General features: G+C 48.3%; 1 protein-coding gene across 2 annotated transcripts in view; it reads right to left on the bottom strand.

The window, feature by feature from the left end:
• TPM4 (tropomyosin 4) overlaps positions 1-17,694 on the bottom strand; it is a 113,079-nt gene that overhangs the window by 48,061 nt on the left and 47,324 nt on the right. The window lies entirely within an intron of this gene.

Below are 17,694 nucleotides of genomic sequence, written 5' to 3'. Positions count from 1 at the left end.
AATGAGGAGCAATCACGTGACCCAGAAGAGGACTGGAGCGTTGCTGGAAATTGGAAGACGACAATCTGTAAGTATTGCAATATAACTACACTAAATTACAGGCATATTTAGGAAGGTTTAGCAGATAACATTTTGGTCAGCAGAATTTCTTTAACATCACATTTTATTTTTACTATGTCTTTGTAGCAGAAACACTAATCGAATCTCTGACTGATGCCAAAAGTACCTTGCAGTCTAGTTTCGGAGATTTAATACAGGTCACTTTTCTTGATTAAGGCTGCTTGCTCATGATCAGGAATAGCAGTGTTTTGGACGCAGCATATTTTCGCTGGGTCAAAACGCTGGGTTCTACATTACAAGCACAATGGATTTATAGAAATCCCATGCCCATTGTGCTTCTATTTGACGCTGTGTAAACTCACCCGCGGCGCAGGTTTACGAGCCACAGTGCATCAATTTCTGTCAGAAATTTTCACAAAATCTAGTGGATGTGCTAGATCCACATTGTTCAATGAACACATGCGCATTTACCTGCGTGATTAGAACGCAGCATTTTGGATGCAGTGAAAATACACTGCGTCCAAAATGCTGCTATTGCCTGATCATGCGCACATAGCCTAACTAGTCCTATACATGTGTCCTGTACATGTATAATTTCTTGTACCAAGCTTTTACAAATAGTCATCAATAAAACATTAAGAGGGCCTATCACCAGGTCAAAAGTGGCCAGATTTTGTTCTTATTGTATTTCTGGTGCTCTATTGAGTATTCAGTTTTTTGCTTCACAGTGATGGGCTTTTTTTTTTTTTTGTTGGTGCCAAGTTTTATAGTTTTTACCAAGGGGATAGTTCTTTTAAGAATATATTGCGAAGCAGAAAAAATACATGCCCCCCCCCCCCCCCCCTTGCATTCCCCCTACCAAAGAATCCTGCGGGCATCGCCTGCCTTGGTAAAGACCTTAAAAATTAGCACTAAACAGAAAGGCCCATATCTCTGGAAGCATATTGCGGATTTAAATACAAAAAATAAAAATCCCAAAACAGATTTCTCAGAAGAGCAGCAGGAAAGCTATAATGTGACCTAAATGCTATACACGTTTTATCTTTCACTGTATGGAGGAAATAGACATGCCTACACTTTGTAAAGGGTAATCCTGGCAAGGGATAAACTCTAAAATAACTATGGGACAAGTTTACAAATAATTTAAATTTGGCACAAATGTTTGCAAAGAGAAAACAACTTTTTCCAGTTTTCCTAAGAAGTAGGTGTAGTGCCGGCGTCCCTGCCCTCTGCTAGGCAGGGACGCTGCTCCCCTCACCGCTCTGCTCCGTGCCCGGCTTCCTTCCCCCGCTCTGCTGTCAGCGCGCGCTCCGTCCCGGCGTCCTCCTCCTGCTCTGCTCTCAGCGCGCGCTCCTTCCCGGCCCCTGTGCTTAGGGCGCGCGCGCTCCCCTCCTCTTAAAGGGGCCGCGCGCGCCGCCCTAAAGAGTCCCCGGCCAATGGCCGGAGGACTTCATCATATATAAGGCACCTCCTCCAAAATGGAGGTGCCCGAGCAATGTTGTTTGCACCTGTGTCTCACCTGTGCTTCAGCCCTCAGGTCCCGTTGCCAGTTACCTGCCAGTTACCTGCCAGTTTCCTGCCAGTTTCCTGCTAGTTACCTGCCTGATTCCTGCCTGAATACTTGTTACCTGCCTGCCTGCCTGAGGTCCGACGGTCTGCCTTACAACTCCGGTCAGTCTGTCTAAGGACCAACTTGTCCGCTCACCTGGGAGCGCACATCAGCTACCTGCCTGCTTGCCTGAGGTCCGACGGTCTGCCTTACAACTCCGGTCAGTCTGTCTATGGACCAGCTTGCCCGCTCACCTGGGAGCGCTTCTCCGCTACCTGCCTGCTTGCCAGCCCGGAGGCTCCGTTGTCACGTGCTGTGACCACCAGCTATCTCAGAGACTCTTGCCCGCTCACCTGGGAGCGCATCTCCATTACCTGCCTGCTTGCCAGCCCGGAGGTCCCGTTGTCACGTGCGGTGACCACCAGCTATTCCAGAGACTCTTGCCCGCTCACCTGGGAGCGCTTCTCCGTTACCTACCTGCCTGCCAGCCCGGAGGTTCCGCCGTCACGTGCCGTGACCACCTGCTATTCCAGAGACTCTCGCTTGCTCACCTGGGAGCACACATCTACCATCTGCCTGCTAGCCTACCCGGAGGCTCTGCCATCACAGGTCGTACCTACCCCTTACCCAGAGACTGCCCTGATCACTTGCCGTAACTCCCTGTCCGTTCATCCAGAGACTGCCACCCGCTCCCTTACAAGGGCCGCCCCCTTGTATAGTAGCTCAGAGGTTCCGCCTCCCGGACCCGTTACAGTTTGCTCGGGCCATGGAACCCGGTGGCACCCAAGCTCCCTCGCTCTCGGACCTCTGTCTTGAACTGTCCCGTCAGAGGTCCCAACAGGAGGCCATCCTGGGTCACCTGCGGAATGTTAATACTCGCCTGAACACTCTGTCTGATCCACCAACAACCTCCGCCAGTGCCATATCTTGCAATCCGGCAGCTCCGCTGCCCACTAATACTATGGTATCCTACCCCGGACCCCGGCTCTCTGCACCTCCTCGCTTCGGAGGCGACCCCGTCCTGGCTCGGGGCTTCATAAATCAGTGCACCCTGCACTTTGAACTTTTGTCCCATCAGTTTAATTCCGATCGGGCCAAAATTGCCTTTATCATGTCCCATCTCACCGGGGAGGCCCTGGCCTGGCTAAATCCTCTATGGGAGAGAGGAGACCCCCTGGTGTCCAACTTGCCTGCTTTTCTCTCGGCTTTCCGGAAAGTCTTCGACGAACCCGGACGGAAGACCTCATCTGCATCATCGTTGCTACGCCTCCGTCAGGGGAGTCTCACCGTGGGCCAATATGCCATACGGTTCCGTACCCTTGCCTCGGAGCTGGCCTGGGATAACGACGCTCTGGTTTCCGTCTTCTGGGAGGGTCTGTCCGGCCGTATTAAAGATGAACTTGCCGGTCGGGACATTCCTACCACTCTCGATGACTTAATAACTCTTGCCACCCGGATTGACCTACGGTTCCAGGAGCGTGCCAAAGAGGTCACCCGTGAGAGAAGGATTCCACGTTTAGCTCCTACTTTCCAGAAACCCGTCATTCCCTCCATCTCTCCCCAGGTACACTCTCCTGAGCCTATGCAGGTCGACCAGACCAAGATGGTCAAAACCCGTCAGGACTCACGCCGTGCCGAGGGGAGCTGCTTCTACTGTGGCAGTAAGGAGCACCGGATCCGTGCCTGCCCGGAGAGGTCGGGAAACGCCTGTGTCTAGGTTCGCTCAGAGAGGTCCACCTAGACAAGAATAAATCCTCTCCATCCCTGCTGTTGTCAGTTTCGATCATCTACGGGGAGAACCGTTATTTCGAACTAGCCCAACTTGACTCTGGAGCAGCCGGGAACCTTATTTCACAGTCCCTGGTTGAGAAATACCGCATCCCCACCAAACCTCTGGCTGTACCCTTGTCTGTCGCTGCCGTGGATGGGGGCCTCTTACCTCGCCCCATTCAACTCATCACCGAATCCATTACCCTGCAGGTGGGAATGCTGCACTCTGAAAGTATCTCCTTTCATGTTCTACCTGGACTCTCTCACGCCCTCTTGCTAGGTCTGCCCTGGCTCCAGAGACATGCACCCGTGCTAGACTGGCAAACCGGAGAGGTCCTTCGCTGGGGACAAGACTGTCATAAAACCTGCCTGGTACCCGTCCATCCCGTCCGTCCCTCTCCTACCCCAGCTAATCTACCTGGACTTCCGATTCCTTATTGGTCTTATGCAGATGTCTTTAATAAAAAGGAGGCAGAGACATTACCACCACATAGACCATACGACTGTCCCATCGATCTGCTACCCGGTACTACTCCTCCCCGTGGGCGTATCTATCCTTTATCCGCTGCTGAGACCCGGTCAATGTCCGAATATATTGAGGAGAATCTGGCCAGAGGATTCATCCGGAAATCTACCTCCCCGGCGGGAGCAGGCTTCTTTTTCGTCAAAAAGAACGACGGCTCTCTCCGTCCCTGTATAGACTATAGAGGCCTAAACCTGATCACGGTGAAGAATAAGTACCCCCTTCCGCTCATTCCAGAATTATTTGATCGTCTGAGGAGGGCTAGGATCTTCACCAAACTGGACCTTCGTGGGGCGTACAACCTGGTTCGTATTCGTCAGGGGGATGAATGGAAGACGGCATTCAACACCCGGGACGGCCACTATGAATACCTGGTAATGCCCTTTGGTCTCTGTAACGCTCCTGCCGTCTTTCAAGAGTTGGTCAATGACATCTTCCGGGACCTTCTCTACTCCTGCGTAGTGGTGTACCTGGACGACATCTTGGTCTTCTCTCCGGATCTCCAGACTCACCGGAGGGACGTTCGTCAGGTCCTGCTCAGGCTAAGGCAGAACCATCTCTACGCTAAATTTGAGAAGTGCCTCTTTGAGCAGACCTCGCTTCCGTTTCTGGGCTACATTATCTCTCAGACCGGCCTACAAATGGATCCTGAGAAACTGTCTGCCATCGAGAAATGGCCCCGACCGGAGGGGTTGAAGGCCATTCAGCGATTCCTGGGCTTCGCCAACTACTACCGCCTCTTCATACCACACTTCTCTTCCCGGACGGCCCCAATTTCTGCGCTCACCCGTAAAGGTACTAATCCCAAAGAGTGGCCACCCGAAGCAGAGGAGGCCTTTCTTTCCCTTAAACAGGCCTTCTCTTCCGCCCCGGTGCTGCATCGCCCAGATGGCAACAAGCAGTTCTTCCTGGAAGTTGACGCCTCCTCCTCTGGAGCCGGAGCGGTACTTACTCAAAAATCATCTTCCGGGAGGATGGTAACTTGTGGCTTCTTCTCTAAACTCTTCTCCTCCTCTGAGCGCAACTATTCCATAGGAGACCGAGAGTTATTGGCCATCAAACTGGCATTGGAGGAGTGGCGTTACCTGCTCGAGGGGGCTCTTCACCCGGTAATAATTTACACTGACCACAAGAACTTGGCTTACCTCCAGCATGCCCAGAGACTTAACCCGCGCCAAGCCCGGTGGTCCTTGTTTTTTGCTCGTTTTGATTTTGTCCTTCATTTTCGCCCGGCTGACAAAAACGTCAAGGCGGACGCCTTGTCTCGATCCTTTCTGGTGTCTGATCTCGAGGAGGATCCGAAACATATCATCGATCCCGCCAGAGTAATGCAGGTGGCTCCCGTGAGTCTAAATCGTCTTCCTCCTGGTAAGACGTTCGTACCAGTACCTGATCGGGAGAAGATCCTACACTGGGGTCATTCGTCTAAACTAGCTGGCCACGCCGGTCAGAAAAAGACCCTCCAGCTTATTACCCGGCACTACTGGTGGCCTAACCTGCACAAGGATGTAATAGACTTTGTTTCTGCCTGTGTGTCCTGCGCCCGCAACAAAGTTCCGAGACACCTGCCGGCCGGCCGCCTCCTACCTCTGCCAGTACCTGCTGCCCCCTGGCAGCATATAGCGATGGACTTCATTACTGATCTGCCCATCTCTGCCGGTTGTACGGTCATTTGGGTGGTCGCTGACCGCTTCTCCAAGATGGCTCACTTCATTCCACTGCCAGGTCTTCCGTCTGCACCCGAGCTGGCTAAAGACTTTATCCGCCACATCTTCCGTCTTCATGGCCTGCCCCGTCACATCGTGTCGGATCGTGGGGTACAGTTCACTTCCCGTTTCTGGAGAGCCACTTGTAAATTGCTGGACGTCACCCTGGACTTCTCCTCCGCTTACCACCCACAGTCTAATGGTCAAGTGGAGCGGATCAATCAGAACCTGACCAGTTACCTTCGGCACTTCGTTAATGCCCACCATTCCGACTGGGTGGATCTCCTGCCATGGGCCGAATTCTCGTACAACAATCACGAGAGCGAGTCTTCCTCCAAATCCCCGTTTTTTGTAGTCTACGGTCAGCATCCTCGGATCCCGTTTCCCGTCTCCACCTCGGCGGACAATCCGGCTGCGGAATCTCTTAACAAATTTTCCTCCATATGGGAGAGTACCCGGTCCGCACTCCTTCTGTCATCCGAGCGTATGAAAAGACACGCTGACAAAAAACGTCTGGACCCTCCTCAATTCCGCCCTGGGGATAAAGTCTGGCTCTCGTCCAAATATGTCCGGCTCAAGATCCCTTCCTATAAGTTAGGGCCTCGGTTCATCGGCCCACTGGAGGTCATCAGTCAGATCAACCCGGTGGCCTATAAATTGAAACTCCCGGCCAACTTACGGATCCCTAACTCCTTCCATGTATCTCTCCTCAAACCTGTGGTACTTAACTCTTTTTCCAAGTCTACAGGTACGCCTCCTGCTCCGGTTTCTGCTGAGGACGAGTTTGAGGTAGAGAACATTCTTGCCACCAAAAGGGTAAGAGGAAAGACCTTTTTTCTGGTAGATTGGAAGGGGTTTGGTCCTGAGGAGAGAACGTGGGAGCCCCGGGAGAACATCCATGCCCCTCTCATCCTAGCTAAATTTCTGTCTGGCCTAAAAAAGGGGGGGCCTAAAGGGGGGGGTACTGTAGTGCCGGCGTCCCTGCCCTCTGCTAGGCAGGGACGCTGCTCCCCTCACCGCTCTGCTCCGTGCCCGGCTTCCTTCCCCCGCTCTGCTGTCAGCGCGCGCTCCGTCCCGGCGTCCTCCTCCTGCTCTGCTCTCAGCGCGCGCTCCTTCCCGGCCCCTGTGCTTAGGGCGCGCGCTCCCCTCCTCTTAAAGGGGCCGCGCGCGCCGCCCTAAAGAGTCCCCGGCCAATGGCCGGAGGACTTCATCATATATAAGGCACCTCCTCCAAAATGGAGGTGCCCGAGCAATGTTGTTTGCACCTGTGTCTCACCTGTGCTTCAGCCCTCAGGTCCCGTTGCCAGTTACCTGCCAGTTACCTGCCAGTTACCTGCCAGTTTCCTGCCAGTTTCCTGCTAGTTACCTGCCTGATTCCTGCCTGAATACTTGTTACCTGCCTGCCTGCCTGAGGTCCGACGGTCTGCCTTACAACTCCGGTCAGTCTGTCTAAGGACCAACTTGTCCGCTCACCTGGGAGCGCACATCAGCTACCTGCCTGCTTGCCTGAGGTCCGACGGTCTGCCTTACAACTCCGGTCAGTCTGTCTATGGACCAGCTTGCCCGCTCACCTGGGAGCGCTTCTCCGCTACCTGCCTGCTTGCCAGCCCGGAGGCTCCGTTGTCACGTGCTGTGACCACCAGCTATCTCAGAGACTCTTGCCCGCTCACCTGGGAGCGCATCTCCATTACCTGCCTGCTTGCCAGCCCGGAGGTCCCGTTGTCACGTGCGGTGACCACCAGCTATTCCAGAGACTCTTGCCCGCTCACCTGGGAGCGCTTCTCCGTTACCTACCTGCCTGCCAGCCCGGAGGTTCCGCCGTCACGTGCCGTGACCACCTGCTATTCCAGAGACTCTCGCTTGCTCACCTGGGAGCACACATCTACCATCTGCCTGCTAGCCTACCCGGAGGCTCTGCCATCACAGGTCGTACCTACCCCTTACCCAGAGACTGCCCTGATCACTTGCCGTAACTCCCTGTCCGTTCATCCAGAGACTGCCACCCGCTCCCTTACAAGGGCCGCCCCCTTGTATAGTAGCTCAGAGGTTCCGCCTCCCGGACCCGTTACAGTAGGGCTTAGTTGGAGGAAGAAACCTCCTGGGCCCAACAAATGTACTATCTTGTCACCAGAAAGTAGCGTAAATTAGGATGCAAATCTGGTGCTCAGATAGTCAAACGATGTGACAAATTGAAAATGATATGCAGGTCGTAAGCAAGCAAATGGTGGCTTCCCTACGTGTTCATTCTTTTCATTATTTTAATATTTCTAGCCTTGAGTTGACCAGTGTTAGTGTGCCTCAGCAGAGGATGCTGTATAAGGTCCCATAAAATTCAGCAATACCCTACTCCATGTGATGATGATATTGGAACAGATCAATTGCTGCTGTAGTCTTTAACTTTGGTATGTCATTAACAGCCTAAGAGTACTATTGAATTTCTGACAGTATGCATCCACTGAGTCACTTCTGGTACAACTCCTGGCAAAAGTTATGGAATCACCGGGCTCGGAGGATGTTCATTCAGTTGTTTAATGTTGTTGAAAAAAAGCAATCACAGACATCGCACAAAACTAAAGGAATCAAGATAAAAAATGTGGTACTCAGTAAGGGTAATTTTTTTCAGACCAAGCAGAGGGAAAAAATTATGGAATCATGAAAAACAAACACACAAAAGAACACTCCAATACATCACTAGTATTTTGTTGCACCACCTATGGCTTTAATAACAGCTGAGGCATGGACTTAATGAGTGACAAATAGTACTCTTCATCAATCTGGCTCCAACTTTCTCTGATTGCTGTTGCCAGATCAGCTTTGCAGGTTGGAGCCTTGTCATGGACCATTTATCGGTCGACCATGACAGCACCATGAGAGAGGGGATCCACCCACCAAGCACAGGAAACCTGCAGGCTTAAAAGGGGGCGGCCCTCTGTCGCCTCAGTTTGGTTTCCTGTCCTTGATGGAGGGAACCTATTGCAGGCACGTGGAAGAACTGGATGGCAACAGCTGTCGAGCAGCGCCTCTATCTGGGATCGGCAGCTCCAGCGTCTGCTATGCGGGTGCACCCCTATCTGGGAAAGGCACAGCATCCTTGCACCGGATAAGCAGGTGGCTGCGCCCCTATCTGGGGTGGCAGCCCTTTCATCATCTGCTTCAGTCAGGTTTGCGCCCCTTTCTGTAGGGGGCTGCCCCTGAACTGATCCGGACTGCGCCCCTATCTGGAGTGGCAGGCGCACCATCGCCCTGAAGATGATGTGGGATGCCGTCCCCATCGACACCCGGCGGAGGTCGGCGCGCTGGATATCCAGGAGGCTGCACCCCGATCTGGCGTAGCAGGCCCGTCGGTTTTAACAGAGCCTACCTGGAGCGGCAGCGGCTGGAACTTCCAGGCGCGAGGCTCATGCGGGCCCGCACTTCCGGCCGCCTCCTCCTGTAAGTCGCGGCCCGATGACGTCACCGCACCTCAGGGCGGTCACGTGACCGGGACCCGGAAGTCCGGTCACGTGCATCTAAGTGTAAGTGTGGTATTAACCGCAGCGGCGACGGCGTCCCTGTATGAAAGTACAAAAAAAAAGGGGAGATATATTTGATTAAAGTCAGGTGGCTGAGGGGTGGAACAGGTGCTATTTAACTGGCCCAGGCACCACTGTTCAGGGCTTCCCAGCTTCATTCTCCCTATCATGGAGTCTGATAGTGAGCAGCAGCAGCAAGTTCAGCAGCCGCCATCTCCACCATCTCAGCGGCTGTTTGGGGAGCTCTAAAAAGTGCATCGCCCTCGTGTTACTGGTAATGCCCGGTCCTCAGGAAAACGAGGTTCGGCGTCTAAGTCCAGTCATCACGGCTCCAGCAGGATGGACGAATCTGCAGCCTCCAGGGACGATCCCCCGGCTGAGAAGGGTCCTTCCTCCAAATCGGTACCAGCCCTTTTGAGCAGCCTGGGTAAGTGATCTTTGAGAAAGTTCACTTAGTAATGGAGTATCCCTTCTCCCCTTCTATTTTTAATAGGGGAAGACGTGTACCTCCAAGACCAAGCATTTTCAATGTGCATTGTGTAACACCATCCTTCCCGACTCGTATCCCAAAAAATTGTGTCAGTCCTGTATAAATCAGACACTGGCAGAGGAGACCCCTAGTTTGGCCTCAGTATTGAAAACCTTGGTCAAGTCTGAAATTGGTAAGATCCTCTCTAAAAAGACTAAAGGAAAGGTGGATACAGACCGTGAGATCTCCCCAGCCCCTGATGACTCCTTGTCGTCGGCTTATGAGTTGGACTCGGACAACTCAGCCTCTTCATCATCCACTTCCTCAGACAGTGGTGCGGGTCAGCATTGTTTCCCACTTAATGAAGTTGATGGTTTGATTAAAGCGATTCGGTCAGCCATGGGTATTACAGAGGCCAGACCAGAAAAATCAGTCCAGGATGTAATGTTCAGGGGGCTGGGGCAAAGGAAAAGAAGAAGTTTTCCCTTTAACGATAAACTTCAGGACTTGATACGTAGAGAATGGAAAAGGCCAGAGAGAAAGGGTATTCTCCCTTCGTTCTTTAAAAGAAAATACCCCTTTGAAGACTCAGCTTCTTCCTCCTGGGAGAAAGCCCCAAGAATAGATGTGGCTATAGCTAAGGCATCTAAGCGATCCTCTCTCCCCTTTGACGATATGGGGGCTCTTAAGGACCCTTTTGATAGGACACCTTTCTCAAAGGGACCTGGGAAACGTCTGTGGGGGCCTTAAAGCCAGCGGTTGCCGCTACTTGTACCGCCAGGTCCCTAATGATATGGTTGGACCAACTTGAATCCCATCTGAGAAATAACACCCCCAGGAAGGAGATTTTATCAAATATGTCACTCCTACAGGGAGCAGCAGCCTTCCTGGCGAATGCCTCTGCGGATTCAGTCAGATTGGCAGCGAGGTCAGCCGCCATGTCCAACGCAGCCCGTAGAGCCTTGTGGCTTAAATGTTGGCCAGGTGATATTCAGACAAGAATGAGACTCTGTACTATTCCATGTGAAGGAAAGCATCTTTTTGGGCCTGTTCTGGACGAACTTCTGGATAAAGCTAGTGACAAAAAGAAAGGTTTCCCTAGCTTGTATATCCCCACTTATAAATGTCCTTTCCATAGAAGGTTTCTTCGAAAAAGACCGCAGAAGGGTCAGGAAAAATGGGAAGACCACAGACCGAAAGGTAGAGAGCTCCTATTCGGCTCTTCTCCTTCTAACCGAGGGCCCCAGAAACCGAGTCAATGACTCGCAGCCCAGGTACGGGGGAGGCTGTTGGGCTTCTTACCTGCCTGGACAAAAATTTCTTCTAGTAACTGGATCCTTGATCTTGTAGGTTCGGGTCTGAGGTTCGAGTTTTGGCAGATTCCTCGTGGGAGATTCATCTTGACCCCAAACCGTTCCTCAGTATTAGAGCAGACGGCCCTACAAGTGGAAGTCCTGAACTTGATCCATAAAGCGGTTCTAGTGGAAGTCCCGACAGCAGAAAAGGGGCTAGGATTCTACTCGCCTCTCTTTTTGGTTTCTAAGCCTGACGGTTCTTTTAGGTGCATCATTAACCTTAAAGCCCTTAATAAGTTTTTGTTAGTTCCCACCTTTAAGATGGAATCCATTAAATCTACAATAAAGTTACTTTTTTCAAGCTGTTACATGGTAGTGTTAGATCTAAAAGACGCCTATTACCATGTACCTATACATATGGATTTCCAGAAATACCTTAGGGTGGCTTTGATCATAGATGGAGAAATTAAACATTTCCAGTTTAGAGCCTTACCGTTTGGTCTGGCCATAGCCCCCAGGGTATTTACTAAGGTTATAGCGGAAGTCATGGCTCATGTTAGGGAACATAATTAAAATATTATCCCTTACCTGGATGATTTCTTGATAGTTGGAGACTCAGCCTCCCAATGTGATAATCATCTTAAATTAGTATCCTCCATCTTAGAAAGTCTGGGCTGGATCCTAAATCTAGAAAAGTCCAGGGTAGTGCCTTCAAAAATACATCAGTTCTTGGGTGTTATGCTGGATTCAGACCTTCAAATATGTTTCCTCCCGGAAGCCAAAAAACAAAAGGTTAAAATTCTAGTAGAGAAAGCATTATCAAACGCGGTCATGTCCCTTAGAGCTGCGATGTCCTTGTTGGGTACCCTGTCATCTTGCCTTCCCGGGGTTCTGTGGGCACAATACCACTCCAGGGTTCTACAATGGGAAGTTCTACATAATGAGGTTTTGTTAGATGGGCACTTAGAAGGACGAATGTCCTTGTCACCCCGATCAGTTGAGTCCTTGCAGTGGTGGGTGAACGAGGCGAACCTGTCACGAGGAGTTCCCTGGGTGTTTAGAGTCACTAAAATAATTACAACCGATGCAAGCTTCCATGGGTGGGGGGCCCATCTGGGGGATATGGTTGGCCAGGGGTCCTGGTCAGACGCTGAAAAGGGTCTTTCCTCCAACACTAAAGAACTGCTAGCAGTGGATAAGGCGATTAATCATTTCTTGCCTTTCCTTCATGATAAGAACGTTAAAATCCTTTCAGATAATAGGATAGCTGTAGCTTACGTGAACCATCAGGGGGGTAGACGTTCTGGATCACTGATGAGAGTGACGGATCATCTTTTTCAGATTTCGGAATGCCATCTCCTTTCCTTAACGGCCCTCCACATCAAAGGAAAAGAAAACATAAAGGCAGACTACTTAAGCTGTTTTTCTCTGAGGCAGGGCGAATGGGAACTAAAGCAGGACATTTTTTCCCAAATAGTCCAAAAATGGGGACTTCCAGTGGTAGATCTCTTTGCCACAAGGCTAAAGCAAAAGACAGAGCTCTTTTGCTCCCTAAATCCCAGAGAAAACCCCCTGGCAGTGGACGCTCTCCAAATAACTTGGGATTTCAGTCTGGCCTATGCCTTCCTCCCCCCCATTGAATCTCCTTCCCATGGTCCTAAGAAAGATCAGAGAGGACAAGGCGAGGGTCCTTCTGGTCGCCCCCTTATTGCCCATGAGGCCCTGGTTCTCATTCCTGAGGAACATGTCCATCTCCGATCCTTGGGTCCTACCCGAAATTCCGGATCTCCTCAGCCAGGGTCCAATAGTCCATCCTCAAGATCCTGGCCTCCAGTTGACGGTGTGGAACTTGAGAGGTCTCTGTTAGAACGCAAAGGATTCTTCCGAGATCTAGTGGCTACACTAATGCGTAGTAGAAAACCTGTCACTACTAGGATTTACGCTAGAACTTGGAAAAATTTTTTATCTTTCTCTGGTTCTACAGTTGGTGAGGGGGCGCCAATTGGTAAAATTTTAGAATTTTTACAGAAGGGCCTCGAGTTGGGGTTGGCAACAAGTACCCTTAAAGTCCAAGTCTCTGCCTTAGGTGCCCTATATAACTGTGACTTGGCAGGAAATTACTGGATTTCTCGCTTTATCAAAGCTGTGTTTAGATCCAGGCCTGTTAACAAAAGCAATTTAGTACCCTGGGATCTAAATTTAGCTCTAAAAGCATTAACTGGTTCACCTTTTGAACCAATAGATTCAGCATCCCTTAAGTCCATCTCCCTTAAAACAGCGCTTCTAATAGCCCTAACATCAGCTAGAAAGATTAGTGACATCCAGGCTCTGTCTTCAGCTTCACCTTTCACTCAGATCCTGGACGATAGAATAATTCTTAGAACTGACCCAGCATATCTCCCTAAAGTAGTTTCAAGTTTCCATAGACTCCAAGAAATAATACTACTCTTGTTCTGTCCTAATCCAAGTAACCAAAAAAAGGCAGAATTCGATACCTTAGATGTAAGAAGGTGTGTGATTAGATACCTTTCGGTCACCCAGGCTTTCAGGAAACATAGTACCTTGTTTATCTCCTACCAAGGGGTTAGAAAGGGGCTTAAGGTTGCCAAGTCCACCATAGCTAGGTGGATCAGGGAAGCTATTATTCTAGCCTATGTCTCCAGCGGTGAGGAAGCGCCACAGGGGTTGAAGGCTCATCCCACCCGAGCAGTGGCAACCTCGTGGGCGGAGAAGACGTGTGTCTCGCTGGAAGACATATGTAAGGCTGCTACCTGGTCTTCTCCATCTACCTTCTATAGGCACTATAGACTGGATTTGGGTGTTTCATCTGATCTCACATTTGGGAGAAGGGTGCTCCAGGCTGTGGTCCCTACCTAGACTTTTTCATCTCTGCAATTCTCTTGTGGTGCTGTCATGGTCGACCGATAAAGTCATAAGTTACTTACCGGTAACGGGATTTTTCGGAGACCCTGACAGCACCCTTATATTCCCTCCTTTCACTTTATGGGAGCACTCCTCATCTATCAATTAAAATTTTCTCACTTAGTGGTGTTGTATAAAAATATTATTTTTATGATTGTTTGCCATGTCTACTAACCTGGTGGTCCTCTCAATGCTCTGTAATCCAAACTGAGACGAGAGAGAGGGCCGCCCCCTTTTAAGCCTGTAGGTTTCCTGTCCTTGGTGGGCGGATCCCCTCTCTCGTGGTGCTGTCATGGTCTCCGAAAAATCCCGTTACCGGTAAGTAACTTATGACTTTTCTTCAACTTCCACCAAAGATTTTCAATTGGATTGAGATCCGGACTATTTGCAGGCCATGACATTGACCTTATGTGTCTTATTCAAGGAATGTTTTCACAGTTTTTGCTCTATGGCAGGATGCATTATCTTGAAAAATGAGGTCATCATCCCCAAACATCCTTTCAATTGATGGGATAAGAAAACTGTCCAAAATATCAATGTAAACTTGGGCATTTATTGAAGATGTAATGACAGCCATCTCCCCAGTGCCTTTACCTGACATGCAGCCCCATATCATCAATGACTGGAAATTTGCATGTTCTCTTCATGCAGTCATCTTTATAAATCTCATTGGAACGGCACCAAACAAAAGTTCCAGCATCATCACCTTGCCCAATGCAGATTCGCGATTCATCACTGAATATGACTTTCATCCAGTCATCCACAGTCCACGATTGCTTTTCCTTAGCCCATTGTAACCTTGTTTTTTTCTCTTTAGGTGTTAATGATGGCTTCTGTTTAGCTTTTCTGTATGTAAATCCCATTTCCTTTAGGCGGTTTCTTACAGTTCGGTCACAGACATTGACTCCAGTTTCCTCCCATTCGTTCCTCATTTGTTTTGTTGTGCATTTCCTGTTTTGGAGACATATTGCTTTAAGTTTCCGGTCTTGACGCTTTGATGTCTTCCTTGGTCTACCAGTATGTTTGCCTTTAACAACCTTCCCATGTTGTTTGTATTTGGTCCAGATTTTAGACACAGCTGACTGTGAACAACCAACATCTTTTGCAACATTGCCTGATGATTTACCTTCTTTTAAGAGTTTGATAATCCTCTCCTTTGTTTCAATTGACATCTTTCCTGTTGGAGCCATGATTCATGTCAGTCCACATGGTGCAACAGCTCTCCAAGGTGTGATCACTCCTTTTTAGATGCAGACTAACGAGCAGATCTAATTTGATGCAGGTGTTAGTTTTGGAAATGAAAATTTACAGGGTGATTCCAGAATTTTTTCCTCAGAATTGAGTGATTCCATAATTTTTCCCTCTGCTTGGTTTGAAAAAAAATTACCCTTACTGAGTACCACATTTTTTTTTTCTTGATTTCTTTTAGTGCTTCTTAAAGCCATAAAGTTGCCATTTGAAATGACTTTACAGTAGTTTTGTGCCATGTCTGTGATCTGCTTTTTTTCAACAACATTAAACAACTGAATGAACATCCTCCGAGCCCGGTGATTCCATCATTTTTGCCAGGGGTTGTAGTATCCAGCTCCCATTGTCCATTTCTGAACGCATTCCTCTATGCTTATGCAGCACTTGGCACTTACATGTGGGGCACATCTTTGTACATCTTTGAACCTTTCACTACCTCTGACAGACTTGAATTTCATAACAATAATGAAGAACTATATGGCAGCACACTAACTATCTTCATGTGACAAAAAACCTCTGTATAACATTAGTTACATGGAGGTACATAGTCCATATGAAACTTTTTATATTACACATCACATAACTTGGGATTGAGATAAACTGTTTATACAATTAGTGAATAAAGATTATACACAGCCTTATTTATAGGCACACATTTGGCATTTAATATCCATCCATATGTTATTGGAGTATTGCTGAATACTCACCATGTCCATAATCCTCCAGTCTGGATTCTAACATAAAAATTCCATATGTGATGCCGCATGTAAGAAACAAGTGCAAAAGAAACAGAAAACTTAATCCCATTCTAGATTGTGTACTGTTAGTTAGAGAAGTACCTAAAAGGTATAGCCACAACTCTCTCTGTAAATGGTCTACTGTATCGTGGGGCACAAGGAAAAAGGCCCCGTTCACATGTCCGCATTTTTAACAGCCAGCAAATGGACGGCATGTCACTCATTAAATTGAATTAGTTTTGTCCACAAATTTGACCTCATTCATATTTGTTTGCTTATTTGTTTTATGATTCTTTGGTCTGCAAAAAAGTCACGTCACAGATGTAAGCAATGATGTCTTTGTGTGTTCACATGCCCATCAATGCTGATCCCTAAATTTGGCTCTGAGGAACATTTTTGAGCAGTGTGCCTTTTTTCAGATCTGTACTTTGCTCCCTAACTTCCTGGCTTTAGCTCATGCTTTTTGAGTTACTAACACTTTCTCCCCCTATCTATAATGGAACGGTTTGAGAATTGCCATCTCAATCTCTGGTCATCACTTCCTGTTTCTGTAATTTCATAAAATAAATCTAGTATATCTTCTTAAAACGCTCAGTAACAAACTGGTAGACAAAACCTTTCTTAGGCTATGTTCACACCTGGCGTTTTACAGAAATCAAATGCACACGCTGCTTTTTTTTTCCTGATTGAATTTGAGAACTGCAGCGTTTTTTATAATTCTGCAGCAGGTCAATTCTTTCAGCATTTTTGCAGCATTTTTTTTTCACTCATAGAAAGCAATGAGAGTGCAAAAACCGCAACCATAACATTTGTGCTGCACTTTTTCAGTGTTTGGTGAATAAAACAAACTTTATTAACATGTACGGTAGACAATTTTTGCATATAATCTGCCTGAAAAATGCAGGAAAAAAAAAGCTATTTGCTGTGTTTTAGGGCTTGTGCACACTACCAATTTTCTCAGACAAGTGCTACCTGTTGTTTTCATGGCTAGCACTCGTACCCATGATATTCTATGGGGCTGTGCACATATACAATTTTTTTTCCTCGGACCGAGTGGTCCAAGGGAAAAATCGGAGACATGTCAGATTTTGATTAGAGTCGGATCAAAATCAGCAATGCAAGTCTATGGGTTCGTGAAAAAAATCGTATCGCACTCAGTTGACATCTGAGTGTGGTCCCATTTTCAGGGACTGACAGAATGAAGGAGGTGAAGAAATTTAGTTTTTCTTGGATGTGGTAAGAAATAAAAAAAAATCCACTTTGATCAAACCCTTATCAGCGTCTGATCAGAATAATTTGACCTTTTTTCTCGGATATGGAGACATCGGTCATGTGAACTCCTCCTCAAACCATCAAACCAGCTTTTTTTTACTACCTAGAGTTAAGGTTTTAGCTGCAAAAAAAAATGATGCAAAAACACCATGTGTGAACATATCCTAAGAAGATAGTAACTCTCTCACAAAGCTTTGAAAATAAGGTTCGGGTCAGACCGCCATAGATTCTCTCATCTGAGAAAATCGGACCGATTATGCAAATGACACTTTGATCAGACTCTGATTATCGTTTGATCAGAGTGTGATGCGATTCTCTCGGATGAGGAGAATATTGAGAAAAAAATGTGTAAATCTTCTCCACTGGGTAAGTGCACGGAAATCAGACTGCACTCAGATGTCATCCGAGTGCAGTACGATGATTTCCATGCACTCATTGACTTGCATGATCAAATGCGATCCGAATATCAGATCAAATCTTTACATGCTGCGAAAAAATGGACATGTGCACAGCCCCATAGATTAACATTGGTCCGAGTGTGATTTGATGACTTTTGGATTGCACTCGGCCGGATAGAAAGGTGGTGTGAGCGAGCCTTAAAACCATAGAACCATGTTCTGGAGATCCACTC

The sequence above is a fragment of the Phyllobates terribilis genome, unplaced genomic scaffold (genome assembly GCF_046119375.1).
Source record: "Phyllobates terribilis strain yellow unplaced genomic scaffold, ASM4611937v1 Scaffold_1__5_contigs__length_1240528914, whole genome shotgun sequence".
NCBI classification, from domain to species: domain Eukaryota; kingdom Metazoa; phylum Chordata; class Amphibia; order Anura; family Dendrobatidae; genus Phyllobates; species Phyllobates terribilis.
This window is presented reverse-complemented; position numbering and strand designations above follow the sequence as displayed.